This window comes from Corvus moneduloides, chromosome 2 (genome assembly GCF_009650955.1).
Source record: "Corvus moneduloides isolate bCorMon1 chromosome 2, bCorMon1.pri, whole genome shotgun sequence".
NCBI lineage: Eukaryota > Metazoa > Chordata > Aves > Passeriformes > Corvidae > Corvus > Corvus moneduloides.
The window spans coordinates 56479911-56490456 of record NC_045477.1 but is presented as its reverse complement, the minus strand read 5'-3'; positions in this window follow the sequence as shown (position 1 = coordinate 56490456).

The window sequence follows — 10546 nt, the reverse complement described above, 5'->3', positions numbered from 1 at the left end:
AACTGCAGCAGAAGCACCCTGACCCCAGGGCTGAGCCTTGGGATGCCTCTTTCCCACCCCAGGGCCTGCTCAAAGGCATCTCAAAACCTTGACCCAATGTCCCAAAGCCCCCCTTTCCCACCCCCACTACACCAGTCAGCTTGATGCAAAACTTGAAATGCTTCATTACCCTTCACAAGGTTATTAAAGGCAATAAAGTGGGGGACTCTGGGAGGGGAAGGTTACTTCCAGTGCCACTAAAGCAGAGAGGGGTGTAACAGCTGAACAATGTGCCCTCTTATAAGGCTTTGAAAGTCAAAGGCAGGGGCACCTGGAAGATTTGTTGCTATATTTGCCTTTGTAATCCACTCAGGCATTTTATTCCGTAAAGAGTCCATTCTACATTTTGCTCTGACACCCTGACAGTGTGCCAGGGCTCCCCATTTGCCCTCTTCACTCAGGGATCAGGAGATGGCTGCTCTTTGGTAGCTTCCCCCTTGCCTGTGTTTTACTGGGGACCAAAATTCTGCCTCTATGTCCATCAAGTCCATTTCCAAACAGTGGTCATTACCCAGAGTTTCCCTTCATCAATCTCTACTTTTTTTCCCGTACACTCTCAGTCCTGGGGCTTTTGTCCTACTATGTTTTCCCTCTCATTTTTTCCCTCTGGAAATTTACAATTTCTGAAGTTTCTGGCTCTTCTCTCACCCTCAGGTCAGGTCTTTGTTCTTCCCTGGGTGACAGTTGCCAGCCTAGGACATAGCAGAGGAGACAGGACAGTGGTGCCCTGGGGCAGATACCACAACCACTTGGAGAACAACTTCCTGTTTGTGCAGCCCCGAGTCCAGCTCCAGACCTGAGGACAGCACAGCTCTCCCTGTGTTTCTCTCATCATCCTTACAGGGGTCTCCAGCTGTTTCCAAACCTCATGGCTGTTACAATCATCCCCTCAAAACTGAGATGCACCACAATTTAGAGGAGGTTCATTCCACAACCCATCCCTGGGGGTGCAGGGCACTGCTGACTGATGGTTAATGGCAACAGCACATCGGTGAGAACCAGGAGTAAACTGAAGGCCCCTTTGGAAACAAAGGAAACAGATGTTCAGAAGGCTCACACTCCTCATCATTAACTTCAGAATGTAAATGCCTGATAATTCCTCATTTTATTGCCCAGCCTCATGCTCAGTGTCAGGGGATCCTGCAGAGATGTTTCATACATCAGCTCTGAAGGTCACAGCAGTAGTGGGAGCATACCCAAACAGGAGAGGGGAAAGGGAACAGGGGACCACTGTTGCAGTGGTTGGGCTGTGGTTGGAAACAAAAGAGTGTCCTGAGCAACTGAGAAAATGAAATATCAGGGTCTGGCAGCAAAGAGGGAAAGGGGGAGACCTGTCCTGGACAAACAGGACTACTGGAGTTGAAGATTATCCTTAGCTGGATTCCTGATCATGGCGTTGTCACAATCCGCTAATACAAGCGAGGGGCGTGATGGTTCATTTATTGATCTCAGAGTGCAAAAGGACACAAGGGATTTCAGTTTTAATCAGAACAGTGCACCTTTATTAAGTGCCCACAACACGGTAACGCGGTAGGCGAGAGAAAGACGGAGAGATTAAGAAAGCAAAGTAAAAGGGGTAGAGAGGAAGAAAAGGGGGGGGAATAGCTACCAATGGATGAGACTAAGTCCTTGTGGTCTTCCACCAATAGATTCATCTTCTTTCCATGGGGAGACCTCATCTCAGTTATTTTAGAAAGTCCCTTTATAGTCCTTTTCAAAAGCGAGGGGCAACTGGCCAAGAAGTGGGGAAATTGGCAACCACTGTTATGGGGCCCGTTGCTTTGGGAAACAGGTACAGGACAGACGTACAGGACAGGTCATTCCTTTCCGCTTCAGCGCAGTCCTGGGCAGCAAGAACGGTGCAGTCCACCGTGACCTGCACTAATTTTCCTCAGGAATGCGTACCAGTTCCCAGTGGGCACACCTGCAGGCAAAACACTTGGCAGACACCCCACCTCAGCCAGGCCAGGACTCCTGTGCTCAGTCTCTGTCCTTGGCGATGATCGTGAGGCAGATGAGGGATCTTCGGACCGTCTCTTGCAGGTGTTCAGATTTTTACTGGTTAAAAACACAGTATTTTTTCACTTAATTCCCTGAATTCAACACAACTTTGTTGGGAGTTAGGTCTGTCCTGGAAAGCAAATTATTTTTCACTGTGTAGATTTTTGCTACCTGATGAATAAAAATTTAACAGTATCTGCTCTATAATTTTCTAACTCTTGCACTTCTTTTTTCAGTCATTTGTTTGTACTCTTGTCACTTGCTGTTCCTTTTCATCTTTCCTTCCCTCTCTTCCCAAGCACTGTCCCTGTTCAGACCCAGCTGATAATGGTTAGGACCAAAGGTTAGGATGTGGTGGTGAGCTGGGGGGGGATGAGGCTTTGCACTCTCTGACCTAGTCACTTAGACCTCTGCACTGAAGCTCACACTCACTTGGGATCTAACTCCCTCTGTACAGAAAGGATCCTGCAAGAATAACACTCATAAGGAAATTTTACTGAGAACATCCCATGAACAAGTTTGTGGTGTTGTGTCTAGAAGGTTCCTGCACTTACTGCAGCAGGTCAGCTGGCCTCCACTGCAGAAGAGGGGACCTGGTATTGCTCATGGAAGAAGGGAAAATGGAAAGCAAGAGCCTGGAAGACACAGGACATGGAATGGGTCCCACAACCCACAATGTGAAAGAGTGGCTTACTGGACCTTGATGCACAGTGGGGAGCACTGGACCTTGATGCACAGCAGGGAGCAGCACTGCTGGTAATATTAAAGCTGGATTTACAATGCAAAGGCTTAACTAGTGAGCTGTATTTCCATGCAAATGGATTTCTATGAATGCATGTATGGAAAAAGAGCAGCATGGATGAGTGGAGCTGAGGCAGGCAGGTGCATCCAGCATGAGCAATTTACTGTGTTAGTTGGGAGACCAATGGAAGCTCCTCTCATGTTCTCTTAATGTCTAGAGTTTTGCTTAATAAGCATAGAAAACATGCATATTTATTCTAACCTTTAGCAGAGCATATCAAGGATAGGTCAAATATATCTTTGAAGACAGCATGACCACAGCAGTATTCCTCAGGGATCTGAGTAATACAAAGGCACCTCCAAGTTTTCCACTTAACAGACCTCTGTATATCATCATGGACACTTGTCCACACTTGAAATGTGTCTGTTTAATAACCATGAAGCAACTGGAAATAATAAATGAGAAAATGTCTGACTAGAGCAATATTAATTATTTGTAACAAAACCAATGTTTGCATTGCAGCCAATATGATGTTGTATGAGTGAGATTAGCTTCGGTGACTGCATTAAAAGGTCAGCATGAAATGAGGGGTAGAAAACATCTCCGGTTTGTGAACATGTGCTGTAGACAGTCAGGAGTGAGTTATTACAGCCCTCATCCTGATGTTTAAAAAAGCACAGGGGTATGTTATTCTAATCACTCACTTACCATTTATGAATTTCAGCTCATACTGACCAAACAGAAATCATGTGCACACATACAGACTATTACTGACCAGCAGCCATGGCCCATTCCCAAAAAGACCACAGGCACAGAGAGACTCTGCAGCTGTGCCTACAACCAGGATAATGTCTTGGCTGGGAACAAACCTCCATTATCCTTGAGGAATAAAATATGCACAGTAATCAGGCAAGGGAGATGTCCAATGTACAGTTAATTTTGGTGAGGCATATTGATCATTTTGCAGTAGTAATGAAGTGAAGCAATATTTAGAGGTCTCCAAGGGTTTGCTAATCAAGAAATTTTAGCCTTGGTGCTTCAATGTGATGCATTAGAGACAACATAGAGAACATAGAGAAACCTGTCCACAGACCACTAAGCAATGATCTGTGCTATGACCACATTCCCTAAGTGCAAGACTCTTAGCAGTCTAGCAAAAGACCACGAAGGAAACCTGTGAGATGTCAGAGGCTGGTCACAGAGGAGTCAGGCACACAAGGATTTCATCTCGTCTAGACACGCTCAGGCTTTGCCAAGGGGGTGTGTGCAGTATATTAAACATGAAGTCAGAAAGAATTCAGGCAAGATAAAACCCAAACATCAAAAATACAGGTATGCATGAATGCATTTTTGTCATATTGCCACTTTCATGTTATAAATTCTCTGCCTAGTCCTTTTTGAGATCGTTTCATACAAAACAAATGTAAGCACACACTGAGTGTGATATTCAGATCATGGGATGGAGGCACACACAGAATCAACACCTCTGAGATGGGTGTATGGGTGGAAGTTGTTCTCACGAGGGACAGGGACTGCCGGGGAAGTGACTCTAGTGACAGACCGATATCCTTTCTGAATTACTAACACCAGACGTTCAAGGACAAATTATTCCTTTCCAGCCTTTGTTTTTATGGAATCTTTTTCTTCTCCCAAAAGATGTAACGTGTGTGTTAAAAGGGAGCTCAAGGCAGTAGGTAACTTCTCGTGCCAGGAATTATAATGCCTTCCAAAACAAATGTTTAATATTAAGTATGGGCGCCTTGCTCCGTGGCTAAAACCTGAGCACTCACTGCTAAAAATGCTGTGAAGCACAAGGGCAATCTGGTCACACTGCCTTTTACTGTGGCACCACATTTTATCAAGCAGAAGGTTTATCCAGCTCATTAATATGAAGAGATTTTTGATCTTGTTTGTCTTTTTAGGATAAGCAGATGACATTAGAGTTCGCGTCAGATTCTGCCTTCCTGATCAGCGGAACCTGCCTCCTACAGATAAGTGTGACAAGTTTAATTTATGCCACAACAGAACAGTGATGAAAAACACTGAATCTAAATAAGATTTTTGACAAAGCTTTCTTACCAGAAGAGGAAGGAGCACAGTAATTCATACACACACGTACACTCAGTCATACATACACAGCCACCGAATCCTACGACATTATTAATGGAGATGTTTGGCTTTCTTATTTTTAATGCCTAAAATATCTTCTTTGTTGGATGGCTAACTTTAATGTTATATTGGCCTCAGATTTCCCCCTGAGGGAACTTGCAATCTGTATTAACAACCCAGTTCAACAGAGAGGCCCATTTAACACTCTTATTAGCTCAGTACAAAGATTAATTAAGCAATGATCTCTTCCAAACAGCTCCTCATCAGTGGTTAATAACATGTTTGTTAGTTAACTTCCTAAGGCTAGATCTATGATGGGGAATGTTCTAGCGTGCTGGTTAACTGTTTTAGCAATTGTTAAAGGTTTTATTGTCAATATAAATTGTGCTTCAAGATTTGTAGCAGGAGCAGTGTTCATAAATTGTTATCTGGAAAAAGAACAAAAAGGAAATTTAACCGTGTAGATAGAAAGCCAGTCATTTAACCAGTGGGGGTCTAAGACTCAATTAGAAAGAAGGCCGTACTGAAGATAACTATATCTCTAAAATGGTCTTTGCAATATTCTTTACAATGTATTTTTAAACATGCCTAAGACTTCTGCTGGCTTTTGGAATGTTTTTGTTTACAATAGCTTTCTATTGCCATCTAATAACTCTTCCAAGACTCCATTTCATGACTCCTTTTCCAGCAAGCTTCTGTGCAGCTGCCAGCCCACAAACAGCAGCATAGCCAGCAGCAGAGGGATGGAGCGGGCCAGTGGTGACAGCTAAGAAATAATTGGGATCAGGCTATATATTGCTCTGTCCACCACTAATCCAGGTCAAAAGCTGCATGAAATTTAATTTTGTAAGCCTGGAAAGAAACTTTCCCAGCTCTTGATCAATGAATCACAAAACTACTCTAGTCTTGAAAAAGGAAGAGGAAAAAACCCCAACAATTCAAATTAATTTAGGGTTACATTGATTTCTCCTCCATCCCTTTATGGGACCATGTCAGCATTTATCAGATTAATGTCTACAGATAAAATATTTCTTTTGTAGCTGCGGACCTTGTGCTTTTATGCCATGCTTAGAAACAGGGACATCACGTAAATCCTCCTAAAGATGCTGATTGCAAACATGTTTAGGATACCTCTGCCCACAGGCAACCTGAGGTGCCACAGCCCCATGGGGCCGTGGCCAACATGTTGGTGCTTTTCACTGGAGCTGTACACGGCCAGGAGCAGCACACTGAGCCCACAGCCCCTGCATGGCACCAAGACCACCGGGGCACTCCACAGGCTTTTGATGATGGCAGTAACTCCACTGCCTGTGTTCCATGGCTAGATCAGACAAATTACCCTCTGGAAACTGTAGTAAATACATATCTATATGTATTCCAGTAACAATCAGGGACAAAAGCCAAGAAAACTCCTGCTCTTTAACTAATATTCCCTTTTTGATACAGAAATCAATACTGCAGTGATTAGGTACTTTTAGAGCAACACAAAATTCTTCTAAAGAAAAAAATAACCCCACATGATAAATCCTCCTCTGCTGTTCTCGGGTGAAGAGCTGAAAACCAATTTCTACGGTTCAGAAGCAAGCAGGGAAGGAAAACATCTTTCCAGATATTGGATTTATCACTTCGGTAGTACATCAATTTTATCATGTCATTCTCTTCACACTTCACATTGGTTTATACAGGTGAAAATTAGAGTTGAATCTCCCATACATAAATGTGATCTTTCCTTTCTATCCAGATGTGCATGGCTGAGCGGAGCCTGGAACTGATATATGCCTGTTGCCAGAAAAAAAAAGTCTGACTCTCAAATTCTCTATCCAGTTGCCCTGGTTATTAACTACCCAATACATCTTGTTATAGGCTCCAGCAATTTAAGCAAAATCAGGCTGATTTATGCTCTTATGGTATTTGAGCTGTATTAAATTGTTCCTAAAACAGTGCTGAAATGGGACCCTAATTTGAGTGTTTTCTTACGAACAAATCTTGTGGTTAGGTAACCTTCCCATGATGAAATTTCTATGTAGAGGGGACGCCATCAGTCCTATGTTTCAGAAAAAGGCTCATGTGTTCATTCAAACCTGTGCAAAACAGAACAACTCTGTTTTTCAAAGGTTTAAAAATGTTTTAAAAGCACTGTTTCTCACAACCTCTGCTAAGGTTCCATGCTTCCACTTGGGCCAGAGGATGCAATGATTTACACCAAGTTGTCATCAGGAAGCACTCCCATTTTTTATGTGTAGTTATGAAAGCAGCATTAACTAGACCAAACAACAAGACAGGATTGTGCATCACACACTGCAAGCGCTTTAGACTCTGCTGATGAATAGGCAAGTCCATCTTCATAATTTGTGCACTAAGAAAGAAAAAAAAGTGGGTGAGATTATAGCAATAAAAATGGAAATTAAAGGCATGAATACAGCAAATAGATTATGCTATCATTCCAGAGCAGACAGCAGAGAAGTCACAGTTGCCCGTTTACGTTTTGACAGTTCATGCATCAGATGAGATTTTCAAAGAGGGGTACCACTGTTTGGGGAAGTGGAGAACAGAATAGTTGCTGCTAAGTGTGAATTTAACAGTGCATTTATTATTTGCACAACTTGCTTTTGGATAAGCTGGCAAAAAAGCCATTTCCCTAAAGAAAAAAAAAATAGAAATTCAGATCATGCAGGAAAAATGTCACAGTGAGGCATGTTATCTGTCAATTTATCTCCCTTTTACAGTCGTCCTAACCAGACACCTCAAAGGAAAATTCAAAAGCCATCAGAGTCTCCTATTTTCTACCAGAGCTAGATACAGGCTGACATAGCCTGATCAGCAGTTCTTACAGTCTCCAAGAGATGGGGAGTTTAACCCCACACATATGACACCCTGAAAGATTCAGACATGTCCAGGACAGTTCCCAAACACAGGAACATGACTGTCTGAGTCTGAACAACTGTGTGATGAAGCCTGGCCCACCCCAATATGAATTTTTCCCAATCAAATGCCCTGTGTGATTTGGCAGCTGGGTCAGGGACTTTTCCCAACAGGCAGCTATCCCATTTCAGGAGTTAGGACAGCTTGCTCACACAGAAACAAACTGCTGGATACCAGGATCTCACAATGCCTGACAGCCTCCCCCACTGTGTAAAAATTCATATTAGAAGCTGGTTTAGACACAGTCTTAGTTTACCTCCCAGAAACAGCTGTATATGCTCACAGCATGCGTTTGAAAGTTTTGGTCAGTTTTCTCTTCTGCCAAGTTCTACAGCTTGAACTCTAAACATAATTAGCCACTGTGAGGAAAACAAGAATTTCTATTTCATTGTTCAGTTCTGCCACTCTTCAATTTTACTGAATTTCAACTGAGCTTTGTCATAGGAGGAGAAAAAAAGTATCTTCCATGCTTCTTCTTCTGGACCACTACTTCACATAATTTAATAGTATCTACTATTACTCCTTTCCTTTCTAAGGGCATAGTCCCAAGAGTTTTAATATCTTTGATATAAGATCTTACGTGTCTTCCCCAAGTTCTCACCTGCTTTGCAATAACCTTTCTTGCATTAGCAACCTACTCATAGTGCAGTTTCTACCTCTGCATACATTATTTTTTCTGCATATTCTTCTATTTTTGGCTTTACACATATCTCTCTACATCAGATTGAGTTTTTCTGTGAACTATATGTTTCCTTCTGGCACCGATACCACAAACTTATGGCACTACAAGGTATAGACATTGATTAAATTTTCTGCTTCAGTGATATGTCAATATGGTGGGTTGGCCCTGGCTGGACACCAAGTGCCCACCTAAGCCACTCAATTCACTTCCCACAGCTTGACAGGTGAGAGAAAATATAATTAAAGGCTTGTGGGACAAGATAAGGACAGAGAGAGATCAGTCACCAATTACTGTCATGGGCAAAACAGTTTGGGAAAATTTATTTAACTTATTATCAGAGTAGAGTAATGAGGAGTAAACCCCAAGTCTCAGAACACCTACCTGCCAGTCTTCCCTTCTTCCTGGGCTTAACTTTACTCTTGAATTCTTCCCCACCTCAGTGAAACTGATGAATGGAGAATGGGGGCTGTGGTCCATTCACCACATGCTTCTTGTCCGTCTCTGCTGCTTCTTGTCCCTCAGAGGAAGGAATCACACTCTTCCCCTGCTCCAGTGTGGGGTCCTCCCATAGAAGACAGTCCTCCATGAACTTCTCCAACATGAGATTTTCCCATGGGCTGCAGTCCTTCAAGAACTGCTCCAGTGTGGGTCCCCACAGTACAACAAGTCCTGCCAGCAAACCTGCTCCAGAGTGGGCTTTTCTCTGCACAGGACCACAGGTCTTGCCAGAACCGTGCTCCAGAATGGACTTCCCACAGGATCACAGCCTCCTTTGGGCATCCCTCTGCTCTTGTGTGGGCTCTTCCACATGCTGCAGGTGGATCTTTGCTTCCCCAAGGACACCCATGGGCTGCAGGGGCACAGCTGCCTCCCCGTGGTCTGCACCAGGGGCTGCAGGGGAATCTCAGCTCCGGCGCTTGGGGCACCTCCTGCCCCTCCTTCTCCACTGACCTTGGTGACTCTCATATATTATCACTCCATCTACAACGGCACAGATTTTTTTCCTCCCTCTTCTTAACTCTGCTATCCCAGAGGTGCTACCAATGTCACTGCTGGGCCCAGCCTTGGCCAGTGGAGGGTCTGTCCTGGAGCCGGCTGGCACTGGCTCTGCTGGACATGGGCAAAGCTTCTGGCAGCTTCTCACAGAATCCATCCGTGTAGACCCCTGTGACCAAACCCATGCCATGCAAACCAAATAGAGTCACTTTGGACATCTTGATGCTGACTGGCAGAAGGACTTGAAATGAGCTAAATGAATGGGCTACATGGCAGCAAACACATCTCTTTGGGTTTCCCTCCGGTTGTAAACGTGATTCGCAAATTTTCTCATCTTGCTTCTCAGTCAGTTCCTTCCCAAATCACAAATGTACAGGGAGGTCACCCACTGTGAGTTGTTTGTGATGAGACGTGATCGTTTAATCCTCTATTTTACCTTCTGTTTTCTAGTTAATTTTAAATTCATGTCATTCCTTTATTCTCCTCTCACTGCAGCTTAATTTTTTCCTACTAACCTTGTGTGAGACGTTTCAGAAGTCCTTTGAAACCTCTTGCTAGCACATTTTCTGTGAGCGTGCAAGGCACAGATGCAGGCACGATGTCTAAGACAGAGCCAACTGCGTGTTTTGGGCTGGCACAAAGCACCTTTGCAACTCAGAGAGGAGGTAAATCTTGTGTGCACCTATTCAGGTCCCAGTAGCCGTCTTGAAAGTACATATGGGCATCTTAAAAGTACATATGGCCCACCCGTTCTTTTGCTGACCTTCAGTTTTTCTCCCCATTTCTCACTTTCTCAGTTTTTCAGAAGACAGAATTCATATTCCATGCTTCTCATTTCCAGGGCTCCTTGCGTCTGTAGGTTGAATCCAGCTTCTGAAAGCATAGGGAGGCAGACCAGGTAAGAATCTGCAGGTACTACACAGAGTAGTAAAACCACTCCTCTCCCTGCTGCAAACACCCATCTGGAGCCATGTTACAGCCACATGGCCTGGTTCCAGAGCTATTTCCCCAGTGCTTCATGTGCTCACTTAGCACACCTAGATCCTTCTGCCTCC